The sequence below is a fragment of the Girardinichthys multiradiatus genome, chromosome 18 (assembly GCF_021462225.1).
Source record: "Girardinichthys multiradiatus isolate DD_20200921_A chromosome 18, DD_fGirMul_XY1, whole genome shotgun sequence".
Classification (NCBI taxonomy): Eukaryota; Metazoa; Chordata; class Actinopteri; order Cyprinodontiformes; family Goodeidae; genus Girardinichthys; species Girardinichthys multiradiatus.
Window position 1 is genome coordinate 19,446,094 of NC_061810.1, and position 24,762 is coordinate 19,470,855.

A 24,762-nucleotide genomic window follows, 5' to 3' on the forward strand; every position below is an offset into this window, starting at 1 on the left:
TGGAAAGTACAAATTCATTGTTTTTCACAGCAGCTGCTGGGAAGAGGTTATATTAGTGTTTTTTTCTTCCCTCTTCTGATTCATGCAGCGTGTTTATTTACACTGTACCTTATATCAGGTCCTGACAAAAACTATGAAAGGTTTGGTTCTGCAGGTTCTTTTTTCTCCCTTTGGAGAAGGAAAGGACACCTGATCAGTTCTGTGTTGCATAGAAATATTAAAACACTTGTTGTTTTCTAAGATATCAGCAGCTAAAAACTTTTAAAACTTTTGAGAGTAATTGGTTTTGTTAAACACATTTTCCTTGGTAAAACAAACCTTTAAAATTAGTATGAAAAAATTGGGTTATTTAGAAAGAATCTGATTGGACAGTGGTACCACACAAAAATTAAACTAATCTCATGCTTCCTAAAAGACTCTGCATGAAAAGGCCTTCAGAACCGTGGAGTTATTTTCCACCACAGTATCAAGTTTTTAAGGATGCTTTTTCTTTATTTTAAAACAGATCTGTATTTTTTGTTTTTGGCTTTTTAGCATAATGTTTGTCTGAAGCTTCTTATGAACTGGGTTAGAAGCAAATATGATCTGAGGTAAATTAGGAGCTGTGAACTAGTGATTTTTAAATCTGATTATTGTCCAAGCAGAAATAATATATTTAGCCAATCCTTCAATCTCTGCAGAAAGTTAACACCATTGTTCAATGCAGTAGTACTCAACTTGTGGTTCCTGGACTCCTGAAGCCTGTAAGCCATAGATTTTGGGTCCATGAAATTATAATACTTAATTAAAGGTAGACCGATTACCTATTAAAATAGATCTAAGTCAATGATGAGTTCCAGTCATTTGGTGGCTTTGAAATGCAATAATACTCAAAAATTCTACTTTGGGGAACACAGATTGGGGTTGAAGAGTTTAGTTTTGGAACCAAGGTTAGGATTTTTATAACAGAATCAAGACAAGTAAAATTCTTTATCTTAGGAAAATAAAATAAATAAATGCTCTCTTAACAGTAAGAGGATGGTCGGCTCAAACTCAAGTCTCCTTGTTTGATTTCTTAGGGTTTAAAGATTAAAGGAATACATAGGAGTACAAAGATACACAAGGTGATTTCAGATTATTAAGAGATAAAATATTGAAACATTTATCAGCATTTGGATTATTAAAGAGGGGTTCTAGTAATAAGTTTTCCCCAACTCTCAAAATTTAAATAGCCAAATTAAAGAAAATGATGTTTGTTCTTCTTTAAACACTATGTGGGAAAAAGTCCAGTTTGGAGACAAGCTTCTTATCTTAATTTCTGATTAAGTCAAACACTGCAGTTTTGTTTAGTTTGGGTATACCATAAAAATGTCAATGCCGACTTTTCTAATTTCCCCTCGGGGATCAATAAAGTATCTTTGAATTTGAATTGAATTGAATTAAAATACTTCTTTGCATTTAACTAGAAATTCTGCAATACAGCTGCGATCAAATTGAGCCAAACAAAAAGAGAATTGTAACGATAACTCTCAGGATTGTAGTTATTATTACAGAGTTACAGTACAAAGAATTAGCAAAAGGTTTCAGCATCAGTAAATTTGGATTCATATAAGAGAAAACTGTTGCTGTGCTTCTAAATACTTTGAGATCTCTTTGGACTATGTGCACTCATTTTTAAAAAGGATCCTGACGATTCTCATAACAAAATTGATCAATTATAGCATTAAAAGATATGGCTGAGAAAACATATTCTGAAAAGAGATTGTTAAAAATTTCTTTGAATTCTTGAAGCTTCAAATTTGGCCATTTGTCTGTCTTTGATGTTTTGTCTTTGTTTGTTGGACTGAATGTTTGTTTGTATGTTGCATGACAATAATTCATGTTTAGAATAATGTTTCTAAATCCCAGATTGATTAAAACTTTGAGTTTTCAGGAGAGTTAAGAAGCAGCTTGTTTCTCAGGTAGGTGCATGTTAACAGTTTTGCAGTTTAAGGTACACTAAGATGGGTTGGAATGAAGAAACTGTGGGTCCCGCCCATAGGCTGTCAATCATAGGTTAGTTTTGCCTGACTCCGCCCACCTACCAGGTTGGTTCATGCCTTTGCTGTCATGGTAACGCTCAGCACCTCCCTTCCTGAGTTTTAACACTGTTTAAGAGACAATAGAATCAAAATGCTTGTAGTGATTGTTGCCTTAATAACATGTTTTTTTTGTATAATAATTAAGGATGTAGCATGACTTTTAGATTTATGTGTTTTATTACTAAAAGGTTAATGAAATAGTTTAAACTAGTTTGAAGAATTAGTTTTGCATGCAGAATCATTGGTGATTTATTAGATTGAAAGTTTCCCTGGTGCCATTAAGCTAGCTGACAGTTCAAGATATGCAAAAGTAAGGAATATATTTTTGATAAAGAATCAGAGTCATGCCTTTATACTTGGTGGGAATTATTTATTTGATTCAATTTGTAGGGTTTATTCATCCAAATTACATTGGATGTCCATTAATCTAATATTCATCTTTATACAAGACAAATTAGGATGATGTGTGACTAATTTCTAAGTGAGACATTGATGACGTGAATAACTAAAGTTTGTGTTTAGTTGTTGATGGAACTGAATTGCAGTTAAAAACATCTGGATTTTCTTTATGTTGCTTTCGTTAAATTCATAGTGACACATGGTTATGTCAGAATTCATCTCTTTGGTTCTAGGTTATGTGATCTTGGTTACTAGAACATTTTTGTACAAACTTTTTGCTGGATTGTCGCATGGGTTGGACCCTGCGCCAGAAGAGGGGAATGTCAGAATAAAGTAACGTGGGGTTCCAAAAGTTTAGCACTCATGGGAAAAAGGGTAGCTCAGACCTCCAGTGAGGACTTAGTGACAATGCGAGAGAGACGTTGTACTTTGTTATATAAATGGTGCATAGCTCCCTAAGACCACATTATGATAACCTCTCTGTAAATTATGGTGTTGATTTTTTGTGAAATTTTATATCTCCACAGATTAGACCATTTTTGAAATTCTTTTTGGGTTTTCTGAAACTATGAAATATTGACCTGTAATCAGACCTTCCTCAAACATCATGTCACATTTTTGATATTCAGAATATTTAGCTGATGGTTACTGCTAGTATATCAGGTGAAGTCAGAAGATCAATTCTTTGAATTTTGTTGGATGTTTTGATGGAGTTCATGTAGTTAAGCACTTAGGTTTGAGAATGGGACTTTGAATTGAAAATTAGCCAAGTGTTGTGAAGGCTCTACCTATTGTTCTCACTTATATGAGATTGAGACAAAGGACACAGGTAAATCTCAGTCCTTTTGAAGTGCTGTGTGGCAGGTCTCCTATTTTGGACATGGGGATATTGCCAAGATAATTTTCTTCCACATCTTTGTGTGAAGATAGGATGTTGTTTTACTGTCAAAACCTGTCCACTGTGTTTTCTCAAGTTTCACAGACGGTGAAGGCTGCATTACCAGAAACAGCCACTTCCACCCTCCAGTCCTTTATTCCTGGCGACTGGATTCTGGTCAGAGAATCTAGGAGAAAACACAGGAAGTCCAGGCGCTGGAATGGCCCATATCAGATCCTACTAGACACCCAGGAAAGCTGCAGGAAAGCTGCAGGAAAGCTCCAGCTCCTCCAGCTTCATCTGGCTTCCATGACACGAGTCATCTTCCAACTGGATCATCCACGGCCTGAAAGGTGTGAGGACAGCGGACCACCACAAGATAAAGAACTGTAAGCTGATCACTGGCGAGTGATTGAACAGGTGGTTGAAGAACACTGTTCTTACAAGGGCACAATAATCCCTTGGGCAGTGCAACGTTATTTCAGAATCTACTTAAGGCCATCGCATTGCCTGAAAGTTAGAAATCATAAGTTGGACTATGGAAGCCTGACTTCCAGCAGGTTAGAGTTCCTGTTTCTAAATATATTTCTAGAGGAGCTTCCTACGACCGCCCACCTGTACCAGACTGGTAACAGGGCAGCTTGAAGCCACTCAGGAGAGTCAGCAGGATTCTTTGTTTTTTAAGTTGTGTTTATAATTTGTTTTCTTTAAAAAAAGAAACTGTTTGCTTTCAGTACCAGAAGAAAGGACATTCCACTTCAAGGTCACGATGCAGTTAAATGGAAGATAGTCTGTTCTGATGCTAATAATTGGTATTGCAAATATTTTTTATAACTCTTGTGTTCATTTTGGGAAAGGTACAGCAAAGACAATGTGTGGTTAATCTGACTAATAATATTCATCAGCGGATTTGAAGAGAGATTCATCACTTTTCTGACTACTATGAACATGCTGATAATGTCTGGTGGCAACTGATGCATCAAACCGTGAGGAAGATAAGAAATGATTGTTGTTATGTTTGTTGTTTGATTCCACGTGCTATTAATGATCAACCATTTTTGGTACCAGTTCCTATTGATACTACTTATGCTCTAGCTACTTTCTTTCCAGATAACCGGTTGGTGGAGGTCATTTTTCCTTGGGTGATGGTTTTGTAGAATTTTCTTTTAGTTATGTGATTATCTTGTAATCAGAAGCAAGGAGTGTGATGGAAAATTCTTTTAAAATGCTCTGATATTCCCTTCACCTCTCTCATTTGTTTCTGTGTTGTATCACTCACAGGTGACCTTCCATCTACCTCTCACCTCTGACCTCTGTGTTTGATTAGTGTTCTGTTTTTATTAGCAGATGGACTCTAAATTCAAATGCTGGAGAGTTTTATGGTTAACCCTTCCTGAAGTGTATATTTCAAGGGAAGGTAGATGGGTGCCCTCATAAATAACTTTGTTAACTCTGACCCGGGGAGGGTCTAGGGGCCATATTTCTAAAACTCTTTGCAGTTGAGATAAAACTGTCATGTTCTGGTATAAATACTGTGTGTAAATGTTGATCGGGGCTCTGTTTCACTGACTAACCTCAGTGTCAGGGTCTTCAAACGCTGAATGCCTTTGAATAAAACTTATAAGACAAAGTCCGGATTTTCTCTTCTTGTGAGTCAACTTCTCTCCACTTTGATAAGAAATTCCACAACAAGAGTGAATGTATTTATTGTCCAGGGTGTACCCTGCCTCTCGCCCATAGACTGCTGGAGATAGGCACCAGCTCCCCCGCGACCCACTATGGAATAAGCGGTAGAAAATGACTGACTGACTGACTGTATTTATTTATGTGTTATTAGAGACTTGTTTTAAACCTCAGATAAAACTGTTTACAGATTCAACGGTGAGTGTACCTCTGGAAGAAACAGCAGCACCAGCTGATCTGATCGATCAAACTAAAGCCGAACTTGGAATACTGCCATCAGCTGTCGAGCAGCAAGGTGGGTAAAAATAAATAAAAAACAAATATATATATATATATATATATATATATATATATATATATATATATATATATATATATATATATATATATATATATATATATGTATTTTAAGCATAGTTCAATAAAATATCATATAAATCTGTTTACAGATACACCCAAAGATGTCACACTGAAACCGCCCACCAGAAGGTCACTTTTCAAAGATCAGGACAGCGTTCAACACAAGCGCATCGGTCCAGTACAACAAGAAGCGAAATCTGGAGGTTTTATCACACAGACTCGGAGTAAGATAAAAATTTGTTTATAAACCTACAAGTAATAAAGTTATAGGGGTTCACCTCCCCCTTAAAAAACGTATTTATTTTAAAAACTATTATCGTTTATTTATGAACGCTGTGCTGCGCAAAGGTAACTTTATTTTATTCTGTTTTTACAGAATATTTATCCCCGGCCAAAAGACAGCGACTCTCTGCTCTGCATACCAGAGCAACGCTTGTGAGAGGTTTAATGAGCGGTACGTTTTAATTCATACCTACTGAATTAATTTGAATTCCCCCTTTTTTTTTCAGCTTTAATGTGTTTATTTCAATATATATATATATATATATTGAAATATATTTTTGTCAGCTAGCAGAGGCAGCTGGTCGCACGGCCACACACCGCAAAACAAATCTCCCAGCAGATGATGCAGCAGGTTCTCAATTTCATGATTATTCATGTCTGATTAGATTAATAATAATCCACCAGCACACGCCTCTTTGAATCAATCTCTAAAATAGAGTCATAACAAGCATAGATGATCAGCGTGGTGGTATGAGGCAACGGGTTTCTGAAGCGCATTTCCAATCTTAAATTCCCACTGGAAACTGGAGATAGAGCATCTGTGTCCTCACCCGGGTTAAGATTAAATGTGAATAGAGAGTATCCTTGATTAAATTCCTGACGTGTTATACTCAGCTGAAGATCTTTTAAATATCGTCCTGTAGCCGTAAACAAGTTGTAATACTCTCTCACTGAATTACCTTGGTTAAAATTGGGCTGGAAGGCTTTAGCAGGAATTTGTCTGCCATCCTTACACAAAGCTAAATATTCCATATCAAAATGATTAAAGTCAAACGGATTGAGATTGCGTGCTCCTGTAAAAGCGTCATGATCCAGTAATGCAATCACCACATACTTAGGAAAGACGCCTAAGAAAAGATTCTCTTGGTTGCATACCCTTGAATTTTCAGGGATGGAATATGTTTTTACATTCACACGTGAAAGTGGATACAGAGCATTTGCCTTCATTAAAGCTGAAGCGTGCCCCAGTCGTACAGCTGGAGAGACAGAAACGTTTTTGATGAAAAGAGAGGCTCCTAATATCCTAAGTTTGTAAGTGGAGTCTCTTGCTTCCATGAGACAAAAGGCGTCGTTGGCTCTTGTAAGTTTAATTTTGAGGTCAACAGAGTTTAAAAGAAGTCTCACAGAAAAATATGTCTGCATGCAGGGGGCCTAGGAGATGTACCTCCCTGGAATTTGCCGTAAAGCCTGCTCTGCTGTTAAGACCTTGATTAGGGCCGTTAGTTGTAACAATAGAGTTCAGAGCACCTGCAGTGTCTTTATAAAAAAGACCTGAACTAAACTGGCTTTTTAAAGAATCCTCAGAAAAGTTTAACAGTGTCTCAATCATGGCTCTATACGGATGTGTAGTGCTGGATTGTAAAATCATTCGATCTCCGAGAGTGACGTCACACTGACTGAAGATGGTGTTTAACGGGTAGTTGATGAGCCCTACAGGTGCATCATCTGGCAGGTTTGTTCCATCCTCGTTAGTAATTTTCACTCTGAGATGCAACAGCGTATCGTTGAGATCCAGATACTTTTCTCCGTCTCCCGGAATTAAAAACTCAATCGGGCCTCCATCGGTGATTGCTGATAAAGGCTGGATCTCGGTGTAAATTTTATCCTCGATCGATAGCTGCGTCATCGGGGCAGAAAATAAGTCCAGCTTTGCCAGCGTGCACTCTGATGATTTGTTATGTAAAAGAGCCATTATTTAAATATATCAAAACTTGCGGAAGACTTCCTTCCTCTTCGTTTGTCAGCTCCGACTGATCTCCTTTTTCGTGTTTGTCGTTGTTTTTTAACCATCCTTAAATGATCACCAGGGGGTCTTGTTCTAGGTCTTTTGGATAAAACCATAATTCCTGACCCTTCTTGATCTTCGGTGTGTGTAGAACCACTCATTTTACTCACGGCTCTACCGATGACATCAGAAGCTATATTTGATGCAGCTGTTTTAAGATGGGGTTTTGCAATTGCAAATCCTTTTTTAACCAGAGGGGATACGAAGCGGAATCATTTTGAAAATAATGATCCAAGAAGAAGTTTTTTGGGGATCTGACTTTCTTTAAAAACTGATTCAAATGCCTTTACCACCTCAGTAGCTGTTTTCCTCTTCAAAACTCGTACATACGCCCTTTTTGAAAAGATGTCAATGACTGTTAATAAATAATTATAACCATCATTTTCCTTGGCCAGAGCTTGCATGTCACAGAGATCAGCCTGGAACTGCCTCAATAATCTGGTGACAAAAACTCTGTTTCTCGGGAACTTTATTCTTGCAGGTTTATGGAGATTATAGGTATCTTCTCCTGATAAAAAATCTTTAACTTTTTCAACCGCAACCTTGTTTCCCGTTTCATCTTGCATAACCCTCCTCAGCCTATCTACACCCCCGAAACTTCCCGGATTTGAAGGGCTATAATATACTTTCTTCATCAGCCGTCTTCCTGCCATCTCTGCCTTATGCTCACTCTGACGATTACTTGTTAAATAATGAGAAAAAACACACAGGAGGGTAGATTTATCCCTTTTTTTATTTTTGTATTTAATAGTAAAACAAAATCAGATAAAATGCAGATTAATGCAGATGAATTCAAACACTACTAGCTTTTAAACAACACGTTTGGGAAAGGTTAATATGTTCCTACTTTAATTGTATTGTAAAAGTACTGGAATACTAAAAATGATACAAGTCATCAAACATGTGAGATCAGTTTGTCAGTTGTTAGCACTCTGAAACAGAGTTAAGTTGTTTGAGGTGTTTCTCTTCGACCATGCGATCATAAACGTGCGCTATTGCACTGTGGATGCCTTGTACCAATTTCAGTTCATATAAAACCGTCTCGGCAATCGTCTTCACTCTGAAGTCATCCGCTTGTATGCGTCGAAGTACCAGAAGATTCTGAATAGCAGGAACGAGTTTGGGGTTACGAGTCGTCGTACGATGCATTGAAAGTTGACTTGGTAATAATCCTCCCCCAATACCTCCAGGCATTGGTGCTGACGCTGGCTCGGGTGGTTCATTATACACCCATAGCAGGTTTCTCTGAGATAGTTCAAAGAGGTTATGTTGAATAAATGAAGTATCGCTGTTTTCACCGTATTGATGAGGGTGGTTGAGAACCAACCGTCAATTTCGTCCCCCTGGTTACTCTCATCCTCCGCTGAAGGCTGAGGGTCCTCCATCGGTTCCAGGGTTTGTGTAGGGGCTTCGGTAGAGGGCGAGTAGCTGGTAGCTACCTCCTCCACGACCACCTTCATGTCTTCAGGCAGGACATTTGCGTCTACAGACTCAGCCATGAATAGCGGCGATGGTGAGTAGAGGTCTGGAGAAAGCGGTAGATATTTCATGTTGTATCCTGTAGGTGATGCAGGACTGAAGTGGGTCTCTGAGAATGAGGACGTTGAGGTGGATGGTGAGAAGAGGTCCGGGGAAGGCGGATGATATGGTCCAATATTGAAGCTTTCATCATGCTCAGGAGAGAAGTGGATTTCTGCTCGGTGGTTGTAGAGATCCCTGTATGGTGTTGGCTCACTCATTCTCAGGATACAGTTATCAGTGTCTGTGAGCTTGCTGTTATACCCCATATATATATATATAATAGGAAGGGGGCGTGTCCTCAGAAGAGGGTTTGTTCTAAATGTAAAACAGGAAACGTCAGCGTTTTTTTCACTGACATGACATCGATCCAACTGCGTGAGTTGTGGAAAAGGTCGGAAAGACGCTGTCCAATTTCACTCATCTTCTCTGCCCAAGCTTCAAACGGCAGAGCCAGCATTGTCTTGAATATGCCGCAGTCCTGATTGAAAGCCTCCAACACAAACAGATCTGAGGGGTTCGTCCGGTTGATCCTGCGTCTGCTTTACCGAAAAGACCAGCGGCCATTTGCTGGGGTTTTTGACCCCCACACTGCGCTAAAGAGAGGTTTTCTCTCAGCTATTTCAACATCGGATGGTATATGAAACATTCTCGCCCATTTTGCAGGTCGAGGAGACAGTTCATTTTCTTCTTCTTCTTCCTCCCTCTCCTGCATTGAGACTGCTTCAGGGGTATCATTAAGGTGCGGGATTGCAAACCTTAACACAGCCCAGTCGCTGTGGGTGAGAGTACACAGAGCCAGTGATCCATTAAATACCTCATCTTGATCCAATTGATACAGGCAAAGCTCTCCTATTTCATACATGAAAATATAACCCCAGGTACCACTCAGGCCATATGGCTCCAAAGACCATTCTTCCTGCAGAGTGTCAAACGGGGGTCTTTGTACCCTGCAGATGTAGTATGTTGATTTCTTAGGAGCATTCAATTCACGGGATGAATGCTGGTAGACGGTCACTGGGGTTTTGCACAGAACTGACATACCACTTGGCCGACCCGAGGTTTGATTTTCAACCGTGGTTGTTGAAGTTGATGTTGGATCCTCATCATCGGTAGATTATGTTATGACAGGAATTCTGATAGGTATCTCAGATGAGGAAGTAGATGATATAGATGATGCAGTTGCTTGTTCATCATCATCTTGGCACGCGTTGCGTTTCTCCTCCGCTTGACAATAAACGCTCTTAACTCTAGCCATTGCTGAACGGGTGTTCTTTTCCAACGAGTGCTGCATGTAAAGTGCAGAGTTTTATCCCTGTATTTATAGTAAACACTAAAGCACGCCCCATTGTTTTCATTGGGTTATTCAGGGTTTAACGAGGCTTAAAAACACACCCCCTCTATTTTTAATTGGTGCTGATGCCGTACAGTTTCTGATAATACCATATTTGTCTTGTTCTATTTATAACAAACGCACCCCTGTGTTTTAATTGGTTCATTTAAGCCCTTCCCCGTAACAACCCTTAAACACACCCCCTGTGTTTTCATTGGCTCATTTAAGGTATCGCCCCTAATGACGACAACCAATCAGCATCCACGGTTACGCCCCTTGGACACACCCCTGTTGACCCCATGACCTCCCCGCCCCCATGGCGCCATGACCCCCCACAGGTGGTCAAGGTCAAAGGTCACCTGTCAAAAAGTTTGATTGAAGGGTGTACTTTAGTCTCTCACAAGGTTTGCATATTAAACATAGTACCTCCGCAGCATTTAACTAAACACTCTCCGACTTATTTTGGTGCAACTGTAGTGCCATACAGGGTGCCAGATTGATATAAAATGGCTAGTCCAGTAGATAACGGTTTTTAGTCTGTCATGTAAAATCCAAGAACATTGCAGTTTTTGGTTATTGCATGACCAAATGAAAAAGTTCATAGGTATGAATACTTTTGCAAAGCACTGGATATAAAAGAAATAGACACGCAAATGGGTTTTTAACTTTTAAAGACAGGTCTTCTGCAAATACCAGTAAAACAATTTTTGCTAAGCTAATTTGTAGCACGTTGTTAAAAACATGTCACCTTACTTTTAATGCTGCTTTTTACTATTTTACAAGACTGTTTGTGCTTTTAAGATAAGGTGCACACTGCAACAGCCACTGTGGGGACACATTTTGCTTTTCCAACTATTTTCAATTGGGGTGTAAATTCAATTAGTTTTCTATTGTTTTTAACAAGTGAATCAGCTAAAAGTGAAGTGGTGTCTTCACAAGTCACTTAAATCCTTTTAAAAGCTCTGTAATAATTTAAGATTGCCTTGGGTAACTGTCATAAAAAATACAGTCAGCATCACCCGAACAGTTTTCATGTGTGAGGTTGAAACTCTGATGTGTTGGGATGGCTATTTGCAGTTGGGAGCGTGTGCAATATGTATCTTTATTTATCATTTATGTAAAATGTGCTGAAATGAATTTAGTGTGAATTAGTTGGGCTAATTGTTCATCAAGTGCCAAAAAGAACAGATGCCCTGGAAAACCAAAGCTCACGGCAGGAGAGGTGGATGTGTGATTACACGTTTGGCTGGCTCGCAATTTTTTCTCTGATGCTATATTTGCACATGCATGTGGTAACTGCAGTACAGATCTCCTAACATAGGTTCTGCACTTGAAGCCGGGTGTACAATTAACAAGATGCAAATAGTTTTCCAGCTTGTACAATTGCCTTCATATAAGGTGTGATGCTTGATGTTTTAAATGTCTTTTAGAGTTTGTAATGTATATGAATTTAACCAATATTTCTGTGTAATATTGCTGTTAAGAATACATTGTTTGGAGGGTGGAAAACATGGCTGACAATAGCTTGACGACATATTTGATAACTTATGAGTGAAAGTTTACCAACACTTCTTGCATAACCTTTTATTATGAAAACAATTTAAAAAAAATTTCTTACCTTCAAAAAAATCTTTGTTTCCATCGTTGAACTACACAGAGTGTTATATATTATCGATTTGCACAAAAAATTCTAAATCACTAAGATGATCTAATTGCTTTCATTTAAAACAAAAAAGTAACCATTATTCCTACTACCTACTGTCATGAGTTGATGAATGAAAAACAGCTTGTTAAAGTGAACGTTGAAAACACTTTGTGACTAGGGCTGTCAAAGTTAACACATAAATGCCTGTGATGCAATTTCCAATTAACACCTTTAATTTTTTTTGTGCTTCCAAACGTTTTAGACCTCGTCTGTGCTGTAGTTATTTTGTTTTCTTTCTCAGCTGTTTCTCAAAAAGTCGGGGACACAGCCCTACTCTGTCCCGCTTCCAGTCCACCTTTCCTACTTGGGCCCACTCAGAGCAGCCGTAGGTGCCCCTCAGTAGGGGCTGAGAGGAGAGAAACAGAAAGAACCGTTGGAGTTTAATTACTGTTGTGGATAAAAAACAAAGCAAAGCTTCATTTCACATGCATTTATTCACTACTGGAGCAACTCTAAATGTCTTTGAACAAATGAAAAACATGAAAAATGCAAAAGCAACAAAAACATGAGAAATGATTCCATGTTCAGCCTGTTACATCTGTCCTAATTCAAAAAGGATTTACTCTGAACTGCAGACTTTGAGGATTTTTGGTTTTGATAAACTTGTAATTAATCTTCCGCAGAAAAACAAAACATGTCATGATCATATGGGTCAGTTTCCTCTGTAAAGTCTGACCTTTTTGATGTTTTTAGGGATTTCCATCAAACAAATACATGTGAAAACGACACAAAAAACAAGTCTTATACTAACAGCACTTTATGGGATGAGTCCTAGCTCTGAATTACACTACCTATTGTTGCATTTCATTGATTGTACTTCATTTGTTTCCTTGTTTTAATCCCACCTAAAATCGGTTGTCTTAATTTTCCTCCATGATAGGTAAAAAACTGTTATCCTATGTGGAAGTATGCATATACATATACATATACATATAATTCTGCCAAATTCTTTAGAGAAAGTACCTTTATGGATTTTTCTGTAGAATATTCTTGATTATTGCCATGTTTAGTATTTTTGCAATTATAATAATTTAAATGCACTGAGAAATACTTTATTATTGTACATTTCCAGGCGAGGAGGACCACAAAGCATTTGCCACTATAGGGCACCCAAATGGCTAGCACAGCCCCTGGCAACAGGGCCAGCAAAATTGATTGTGAAGATCTCCAGGCAGACTTCTTTTGCCCCTTTTCCACTAGCTCGCTTTCCCATCTTTCCAAGTCTCTTAAAGGGAAAGTGAAATCTTTAATAATGATAATAGAACGGATGTCAAAATCCTACTCATCAAATCTGATTGTCAATGCATTCAGCAAATCCCCAGGTAATTTACTGGTTACTTCTTGTTTTTGGAACGCGTATCGGTCTTGTCTTCTTTACATTGGTGGTTGGGTGTTTCGTTTGCGCTTATGCAGCGTGACACATGATGCTTTAAAGGCGCGCCTCCAGGAGGCCTCCATAGACCCGCTTTTGCTCAGGCGGAGCAAAAGCGGGTCTATGGAAATGCAACACACAATGTGCAGAGCCGTGCGGACCTGTTCCGGGCTGGCCAAATCGAGCCAGTGGAAAAGGCCTTTGAACCTGGCAACAAATAATGGCTGAGATGTAATTGGGTAAAATGCATTAATATGAAAATACACATTTGGAAGCAGCAGCCAGGGAAAAGGCTATAAAAGGAACCGGACAGATCATCATAAATTATTTAAATAGATATTATTGTCCTTAAATAGATATTTATGGACAAAATATAATTAACATCAGTCTGTGATTCAGATGTGTTTGAGGCCTTGAATGCCTTCTCTGCAAACCCAATTCCAATGAAGTTGGGACAATGTGTAAGACGTAAAAAAAAAAAGGAAACAATGATTTGCAAATCCTGTTCCACCTATATGCAATAGAGTACACTACAAAGTCATATTTAATGTTCACACTGACATAAAAAGAAATATATATATATATATATTCATATATATAAAATGTTGCATTTGAGGGCGGTTTCTCCATACTTCCTTCAAGATTTTCTGATTATTCCACTTCTCATATCAATCAACAGGGTTTTCTCTACTCATGGCGGATTTGTAGTGGACTGTTGCTTGTTGATTTCTAACCATTGCTTTAAAACATTATTACCTTTTTAACAAATATAAGTGGTGCTCCTACTCTATACCTAGTCTGTGGTTGGAAATTTTTGATGATAAATTTAAGCAGTTTTAAAACCACAGCTTTTTATATTCTTGGCTTACCTAGATCCTGTAACCAATCTATATCTAATTGAAACGTTCGTTCGTTTGTTCATCGTCTTCCGCTTATCCAGGACCGGGTCGCGGGGGCAGCAGACTCAGCAGAGACGCCCAGACGTCCCTCTCTCCAGACACCTCCTCCAGTTCCTCCAGGGTGAGCCCAAGGCGTTCCCAGGCCAGCCGAGAGACATAGTCCCTCCAGCGTGTCCTGGGCCGTCCCCTGGGCCTCCTCCCGGTGGGACGTGCCTGGAACACCTCCCGAGGAAGGCGTCCAGGAGGCATCCGGTAAAGATGCCCGAGCCACCTCAACTGGCTCCTCTCGATGTGGAGGAGCAGCGGCTCTACTCCGAGCCCCTCCCGGATGGCCGAGCTCCTCACCCTATCTCTAAGGGAGTGCCCGGCCACCCTACGGAGGAAGCTCATTTCAGCCGCTTGTATCCGTGATCTCGTTCTTTCGGTCATGACCCAAAGTTCATGGCCATAGGTGAGGGTAGGAACGTAGACCGACCAGTAAATTGAGAGCTTTGCTTTTCGGCTCAGCTCTCTCTTCACCACAATGGACCGGCACAGCGTCCCCATTACTGTGGCAGCCGCACCGATCCGTCTGTCGATCTCCCGCTCCATTCTTCCCTCACCCGTGAACAAGACCCCGAGATACTTAAACTCCTCCATTTGAGGCAGGAACTCCCCTCCAACCTGAAGAGGACAAGCCACCCTTTTCCGGTCGAGTACCATGGCCTCGGACTTGGAGGAGCTGATCCCAGCCGCTTCACACTCGGCTGCGAACCGCCACAGCGCATGCTGTAGGTCTTGGCTAGAGGGGGCCAGCAGGACCACGTCATCCGCAAAAAGAAGAGACGAAATCCACTGGTCCCCAAACCAGACCCCCTCCGGCCCTTGGCTGCGTCTAGAAATCCTGTCCATAAAAGTTATGAACAGGACCGGCGACAAAGGGCAGCCCTGCCGGAGTCCAACATGCACTGGGAACAGGTCCGACTTAGTGTCGGCAATGCGGACCAAACTCCTGCTCCGCTCGTACAGGGACCGGATGGCCCCTAATAAAGGGCCCCCGATTCCATACTCCTGGAGCACCCCCCACAGGGCATCACGAGGGACACAGTCGAATGCCTTCTCCGGGTCCACAAAACACATGTGAACCGGTTGGGCAAACTCCCACGAACCCTCGAGCACCCTGTAGAGGGTATAGAGCTGGTCCACGGCTGGGACGAAAACCACACTGCTCCTCCTGAAGCCGAGGTTCGACTATCAGTCGGACTCTCCTCTCCAATACCCTGGCGTAGGCCTTACCAGGGAGGCTGAGGAGTGTGATCCCCCTGTAGTTGGAACACACCCTCCGGTCCCCCTTCTTATAAAGGGGGACCACCACCCCAGTCTGCCAGTCCAAAGGCACTGTCCCCGACCGCCACGCAATGTTGAAGAGGCGTATCAACCATGACAGCCCTACAACATCCAGAGACTTGAGGTACTCAGGGCGGATCTCATCCACCCCCGAAGCCTTGCTACCGCTGAGCTTTTTAACCACCTCGGTGACTTCAGCCTGGGTGATGAAAGAGTCCAACCCCGAGTCCCCAGCCTCTGTTTCCACCACGGAATGCGTGATGGCAGGATTGAGGAGATCCTCGAAGTACTCCTTCCACCGCCCGATAATGTCCTCAGTCACTCCAGAGTAGAAGAGAGTCCAACCCCTCTCAAGGAGATGGGTTCCAGAGCCCACGCTGTGCGTGGAGGCGAGCCCGACTATTTCTAGTCGATATCTCTCGACCTCCCGCACAAGCTCAAGCTCCTTCCCCCCCAGCGAGGTGACATTCCACGTCCCTAGAGCCAGCCTAAGCATCCGGGGATCGGGCCGCTGAGGTCTCCACCTTCGTCCGCCACCCAATCCTCTTTGCACCGGTCCCTCACGGTTCCCCCTGCAGGTGGTGGGCCCACTGGGGGACTAATTGAAACATACATAAGAAATTCATGCCCATTTTTAACCAACAATCCTTCATTATTGTTTTCTCTCATGGTATCATTGTAAATCTGGTATAACCAACGTGACTGTGAGGTATGGGCCAACCCTTTGTAGGGTTCAGTTGCATGAGCATCTCTCACTGTCTCTTTTAATATGTGAACACTTTACAGTCAGTGCAAATACAAGTAGCTCACAAGCTTGTATTTACAGTAATGCCACTCTGTTGATGTACATATTAAATTTTGCAATGTCCAGTTAAGTAAAAGGAAAGAGTTCAATACTGTTAAGTGTCTTAAATTACAAGATTCAGAAGTAATCCATATGCCATTTTACACCCTATCCAACTTTAAATAAATTAGTACATCAGAGCCTACAGAGAAGCTCACTATTTTGCGCCAACTCTGGACTTATTCTTTCACAAAATAATATCTACAAAAAATTTGTCCCTAGTTATCTTCTTTCAGTACAAGCAAAATATGTCTGTTTTTAGCATTTTAGAATTACTGGATTATAAATGCTTGGTGTCAATTCAAAAAGATATTGAAGTAACATTCATGCTTCAAGTAGAAATAGGATGAAATGTTGATTCATATGAATGTGAAAGCCAAAGATATTCACCAGTTATTTTCCCTCATATCCGTTCCAGTAACTGTTTCCCCCCAAGCCCAAGTCTTAACTTTTCATTGGCTAAAATGAATATTTTCTCATCAGCTGCATGCCATCTAGTCTGCTTATTACATAGCATTACTGCAGGTCAAATCCTCCACTTTCTGTTCTCGAACAATAGTTGTTTTTTTTATTCACCAAGAAATATCTTTTAGGTTTTTGAAATTTAAGTCAACAGCTGCTTTGAGTTATTTATGTTAAGTGATTTGAAATATGAATGTACATTTATGCCAAACAAAAACTAATCAAATTCAAGACATTCACATTTGATGATCCCAGTATTCACATTGTTTACTCATTCACTATGTACTGAACTATATAGTGCTGTGAGGGTGGTCTTCTCCCCCACTCTGAATGGGAGGATTTTTAAAATTCAAAAACCATGAATTACACAATACTGAATGATGCACACTGTAGTAAGTGAAATGAAAGAAAATGTCAAATGTCGAGGTTGTCATATTTCTGAATGAACAGACAAGCAAGTATCCTCTAGCTTAACAGCAAGAGAATGAGGTGTACGAGGTAAACTAACTTTATTTTGTTTTGAAATTACATAAAACCATACAATCTTTGAATTGCAACCCCAACCATAGACCATATGGATAGACAGACATCTATGTGGTCTTAAACATAGAGTAGCATTAAGAATCTGCGAACTACCTGTGGGGTTGTGGATTTTATTTATTTTTTGTGCCTCAGAGGGTAAATGGTTTAGAAATCAGATATTTTAATAAAAATCAAGAATATATGGCCTCTTTAGCAACAGATGATTGTAAAAATATATTAATGATTTAAAATCTATTTCAGTTAAAATAAAATAAAAAATATGAGCTCAAGACTACTTTAAACTAATATTACTTAACTACTTAATTAAAATATCGAACGTTTTCAGGCAATTCGACATGGTTAGCTCTCTGCTTCCAAACACACACAAACACACACACAAGGTACTTGTAGTGAAATCATGCCTAAAGTGGTAAATCACTTCAGTACTTTATTTGTGAAGACAATGGATATAGATAGTTTCGCTAAAGGAAGATTAAACAATTCAAAGTGTTCACCAAGAGTTTTAATGAGCATTGAAGACATGATGAAAATAATGGCCTTTTGTTATGCCTGTAAGGCCATACCTCAGGCATAACGTAACAAGATCCATTGAAGATTCAGGATTTATTGGCTGCTTGGGAGGATATGAATATTTTTTTAATATTGCAAAACATTTTTGAGCTGGTCATTAAAGCACAAAATAGTGTGGATAGTCTTGGTCCATAGAGGTTTAAGCCTAATGGGTTTTATGACCCCTCGATTATGGACTTGTTTGATAATCAAAATCTAATTACGTGTTTTATAAGCTAAATTGAACAAAAAATCTGAAATTACAAGGACCCTGGTGGGAGTCTTTCTGAGCACAAACATGAGTTTGGTTTAAAGTAAAACTCACATCTGAAAATGTACAGGTCCTTCTCAAAATATTAGCATATTGTTATAAAGTTCATTATTTTCCATAATGTAATGATGAAAATTTAACATTCATATATTTTAGATTCATTGCACACTAACTGAAATATTTCAGGTCTTTTATTGTCTTAATACGGATGATTTTGGCATACAGCTCATGAAAACCCAAAATTCCTATCTCACAAAATTAGCATATCATTAAAAGGGTCTCTAAACGAGCTATGAACCTAATCATCTGAATCAACGAGTTAACTCTAAACACCTGCAAAAGATTCCTGAGGCCTTTAAAACTCCCAGCCTGGTTCATCACTCAAAACCCCAATCATGGGTAAGACTGCCGACCTGACTGCTGTCCAGAAGACCACTATTGACACCCTCAAGCAAGAGGGTAAGACACAGAAAGAAATTTCTGAACGAATAGGCTGTTCCCAGAGTGCTGTATCAAGGCACCTCAGTGGGAAGTCTGTGGGAAGGAAAAAGTGTGGCAGAAAACGCTGCACAACGAGAAGAGGTGACCGGACCCTGAGGAAGATTGTAGAGAAGGGCCGATTCCAGACCTTGGGGGACCTGCAGAAGCAGTGGACTGAGTCTGAAGTAGAAACATCCAGAGCCACCGTGCACAGGCGTGTGCAGGAAATGGGCTACAGGTGCCGCATTCCCCAGGTCAAGCCACTATTGAACCAGAAACAGTGGAAGAAGCGCCTGACCTGGGCTACAGAGAAGCAGCACTGGACTGTTGCTCAGTGGTCCAAAGTACTTTTTTTGGATGAAAGCAAATTCTGCATGTCATTCGGAAATCAAGGTGCCAGAGTCTGGAGGAAGACTGGGGAGAAGGAAATGCCAAAATGCCAGAAGTCCAGTGTCAAGTACCCACAGTCAGTGATAGTCTGGGGTGCCGTGTCAGCTGCTGGTGTTGGTCCACTGTGTTTTATCAAGGGCAGGGTCAATGCAGCTAGCTATCAGGAGATTTTGGAGCACTTCATGCTTCCATCTGCTGAAAAGCTTTATGGAGATGAAGATTTCATTTTTCAGCACGACCTAGCACCTGCTCACATTGCCAAAACCACTAGTAAATGGTTTACTGACCATGGTATCACTGTGCTCAATTGGCCTGCCAACTCTCCTGACCTGAACCCCATAGAGAATCTGTGGGATATTGTGAAGAGAACGTTGAGAGACTCAAGACCCAACACTCTGGATGAGCTAAAGGCCGCTATCGAAGCATCCTGGGCCTCCATAAGACCTCAGCAGTGCCACAGGCTGATTGCCTCCATGCCACGCCGCATTGAAGCAGTCATTTCTGCAAAAGGATTCCCGACCAAGTATTGAGTGCATAACTGTACATGATTACTTGAAGGTTGACGTTTTTTGTATTAAAAACACTTTTCTTTTATTGGTCGGATGAAATATGCTAATTTTGTGAGATAGGAATTTTGGGTTTTCATGAGCTGTATGCCAAAATCATCCGTATTAAGACAATAAAAGACCTGAAATATTTCAGTTAGTGTGCAATGAATCTAAAATATATGAATGTTAAATTTTCATCATGACATTATGGAAAATAATTAACTGTATCACAATATGCTAATATTTTGAGAAGGACCTGTAAAACAAAACTGTAACAGGCTGCAAAAGACTTCAGACTGGCGCTAAGTTTTATCTTAAAAAGAACAAACCTAAACATTCATGCAGTCAAGGCACAGATTTAGATCCAGTTGAGAAAATTGATATCTTGAGAAAAATAGCCCACTACCTTATTTCAGGCCATTACAAAAAATGTAAATACAATAAAGTTTGAGGTTGTAACGTCTCAAATTCTGAAGACGTTTATAGGGTATAAAAACTTATGCAAGGCACAGTAAAATTGATATATCTTCACAGTCATTGAAACAACTACTACCAAATTAAGTGCCAACCCAACGGTCTTTTTAAAAATAAAACAAAAACTTAAACAAGAGGGCAAGTTTCATTGATATCAGTGATTGTGTCTGATGAGAGCCGCAGACTGACACCCTTAGGCTTTGACAACCCCCTTTACAGGATATATTCAAGTGAGAATCAACAAGTAATAGGCCTTTTTCTACTGTATCATCTTCTCTGCTATTACTAATCCAATCAAGTTTTTTTCTTTCACTCCAAAGCCTTGACAAGTCCGACAGTGAACACAACACCAATCTTCTGGTTTAAATTTCTCTCTCTAATCCACCTAAATATCTAAATCCTCTTTGCTGTTTCTTTTTCCCATCTGCCCTTCCTCTGGTTGTTTCACCTGATGTTTTTGTCACTTACAGTGATGTGTCATGTTAGATCTCTCTCCTGCTGTGCCAGACGCCCTAGAAGATTAAACAATACGAAGGAGGAGGAAGAGAAATGAACGTTGGAGTGATTTGTCATTTCAGGTAAGTTAGTTGCTCCTTTGGGAAGTGTAATGGCCAATGGCTCTTCAGAGTGTCCCCCATCTGCCACAAATATTCACTGCAGATGGACACGTACAACAGCTTGTGTCTTGACAAGGGTGTAGTTGTGTATCAAAATAGAACCCTTTAAGCTCTGATGTGCTTTTGTGTGCACAAAGGAGGTCAAAGTTTACATCCCTCTGATATGTTTCTCTGCCAGAAATAGATAGTCAGAGTTCTGATTTTTTTTTTATTATCTAGGATTCAAAGAATGCAGTTTACTGCTCTGACCAGCGACTCTACTTTCATTTAGCTGAATCAGGGCCTGTTTGGTGTAAGCAACCACAAACTAACATGGCACAAAGCCACTGTTTAGTAAGTATAAACTGAGTAAACAGTTAAGGTTTAAATAGGGTTTAACCAAATAAGTTTTACATTAAGGAGTGAAGTTTCCATTTTCTCATAGAAGCCACCACTCAATTATGCTTATTACGCTTATTATGCCCAAAATGTTTTCATAACTATTTCATATCTATTCTTTTGTACTCGTACTCGTCATGTTCTGCTTCATCCGGGACTGGGTCGCGGGGGCAGCAGACTCAGTAGAGACACCCAGACTCCCAGACTTCCCTCTTCCCAGGCACATCTTCCAGCTCCTCAGGGGGGGGAGGCCAAGGCGTTCCCAGTCCAGCCGAGAGATATAGTCCCTCCAGCGTGTCCTGAGCCGTCCTCTTGGCCTCCTCCAGGTGGGATGTGGGAAGCTCATTTCAGCTGTTTGTATCCGAGATCTCGTTCTTTCGGTCATAACCCAAAGTTCATGGCCATAGGTGAGGGTAGGAATGTAGACCGACCAGTGAATCGAGACTTTCGCTTTTCAGCACAGCTCTCTCTTCACCACAATGGACCGGCACAGCGTCCCCATTACTGCAGCAGCCGCACCGATATATATATATATATATAAAATATGTCAATTTTAAATTTTATATGGGAAATTTGCTCATCACACTTTAGCTGCCATTTTCACTGTGTAAGGGTCTTTAAAAAGAAAATAAGGATTTTTGCTTTACCTAGTGAAGTATTTCAAAATGCTGGTCCTCTGGCCCTGCTACAGCTGATTTAAATGAATGAATCTGCCAATTATCAAGTAAACCACAAGCTGGTTATTGACCCTCAATATAAATCGAGTATGATGTAGGGCCTCCTTTTGCGGCCAATACAGCGTCAATTTGTCTTGGCAATGACATATACAAGTCCTGCACAGTGGTCAGAGGGATTTTAAGCCATTCTTCTTGCAGGATAGTGGCCAGGTCACTATGTGATAGTGGTGGAGGAAAACGTTTCCTGACTTGCTCCTCCAAAACACCCCAAAGTGGCTCAATAATATTTAGATCTGGTGACTGTGCAGGCCATGGGAGATGTTCAACTTCACTTTCATGTTCATCAAACCAATCTTTCACCAGTCTTGCTGTGTGTATTGGTGCACCACCTTCAGGATACAATGTTTGAACCATTGGATGCACATGGTCCTCAAGAATGGTTCGGTAGTCCTTGGCAGTGACGCGCCCATCTAGCACAAGTATTGGGCCAAGGGAATGCCATGATATGGCAGCTCAAACCATCACTGATCCACCCCCATGTTTCACTCTGGGCATGCACCAGTCTGGGTAGTACGCTTCTTTGGGGCTTCTCCACACCGTAACTCTCCTGGATGTGGGGAAAACAGTAAAGGTGGACTCATCAGAGAACAATACATGTTTCACATTGTCCACAGCCCAAGCGCTCCTTGCACCATTGAAATCGACGTTTGGCATTGGCATGATTGACCAAAGGTTTGGCTATAGCAGCCCAGCCATGTATATTGACCCTGTGGAGCTCCCGACGGACAGTTCAGGTGGAAACAGGAGAGTTGAGGTGCGCATTTAATTCTGCCGTGATTTGGGCAGCCGTGGTGTTATGTTTTTTGGATACAATCTGGGTTAGCACCCAAACCTCCCTTTCAGACAGCTTCCTCTTGCATCCACAGTTAATCCTGTTGGATGTGGTTTGTCCTTCTTGGTGGTATGGTGACATTACCCTGGATACCGTGGCTCTTGATACATCACAAAGACTTGCTGTCTTGGTCACAGATGCGCCAGCAAGATGTGCACCAACAATTTGTCCTCTTTTGAACTCTGGTATGGCACCCATAATGTTGTGTGCATTCCTTGTCCTGTCTCTTTCTTTCTTCTTTCTTCGTAAAAGGGTTAGGGTTAGATGCTGCTCCAGATCATACAAAATCACTGCTTGATCCATCTGTGGAAATGTCGTAGCTTGCATTGGCATTTTTGCAAAGGCAATTTCTCCTCTCCTCCCCTTGGTTACTTGTCGGAGGGCCTTCACATATCTAGCTGGTGAGATTGTTTGCTTAAGCACATGCCACACCGGAGCAAGGCGCTGACCTCCATCCATGCGTAGCCTTGCTCTTCTGATCTGGGAGTCTTCATCATCCATGTCTTCCAGCACCAACCTTTCATAATGACTCTGAGCTGTTCCTTGTATGTCTAAGGGATGTGCTGTTACATGGCTCAGCCACAACTTCTTGGCTTCGTCACTTTCTGTAGCATTGGTTATCATTGGCCACACATCTTTGATATAATCTTCATTACTTTCTTCTGGTCTTTTCTCTTTAACTAATGTCTTGATCTTTTTGTATTCATGGAAAACATCAGTTTCTGGGCTGGATGCCGTGAGTTATTCAGGCATTCTTCCTATGGGTTTCCTTGTGGAATGTGGTGCTTGTGGCAGTGAAGGCTCCTCTTTTTCTTCCTCTGCCAACAGCTCATCAACCTGTCGCTCAACCTCTTGTGCATACTTGTATGCTGCTTTCTTTAGTCTTCTTAACATCACATCATGCACCACTCCTACGTAAGCAGTTCTGAATTTGCTTGTCGGGTTGAAAAGTGGTAGGATGGCATCATAAAGATGTTGGCCCATTCCCCGACTGTTGCTTTTACCTTGAGTTCGACTTTGTCTTTCAGGCGGTCGGCCCATACAGCCGGGATGTAATAGTCTCTCTGTCTCTTTGCTTCAGGGATGTACGCTCGACGCCCATCATTTGCTTGAACAGGCCCCCATGTCAGGTCTCTGGCCATTCCTTCTGAGACCCACATCATTTTTATTCATACATCACAATTCATTAACAATACCCGTTTTCATTACGTTTAATAATTATATAAAAATAGAAAATCATCATACATTTTTCTTTGATTATACTTACAGCTTTCTACTTCTGAAAAATATAAGACAGTTAAGACTTCTGAAAAAGATAAGACGGTCACAGTTAATGTGTGACTCCATACAGGCCTCTTCAGTCCTGAGTTTCAGAGTGCGAAGATATACTCATTTACTGTTTCGTGACATCTTATCCATGTAATATGATCATTATTTATTTGATAGTCTAAAAATTATGCTCTCATTTCATCATATGTGATTGTTGTTAAACTCAATCATAGTGATACACTTCTGCAAAAGAAAGAATAATTAAAACACACACCAAATGGCCGCCCCAGACTTCATAGCTTTAAAATGTAAACATTTACTGCTGTATATGTCATTGATCTAATTATGAGGGTTTAATTAATTTCTGCATTGATACATAGAAAGATCTCTCCTGATTTTGACAAGACTCAGAGGTAGACAATCATCTACAGCTGTTTATACACACACACACACACACACACACACACACGTGTAGAAGACCAGACCACAATAACAGCAGAACACTGCCTCTTCTTAAGGCCGGTATACACTGTGCATACTTCACAGATGAAAGAAGGGGACTGTGGGAAAATTGTGGAGAACTTTTTGGTCATGGCTCTAAACCTTCTGTTAAACATTGAAACACTGTGTACTAAAGACACACTGCGATAAATATTTGATGGTGTCAGATATTTAGAATGACTATCTCACAGTGTGACAGCCCCTACGACCTATGTCTACTAATCTGCTAATAGAGTTGCAGCAAAAAACCGGCATCAGTGGAAAACA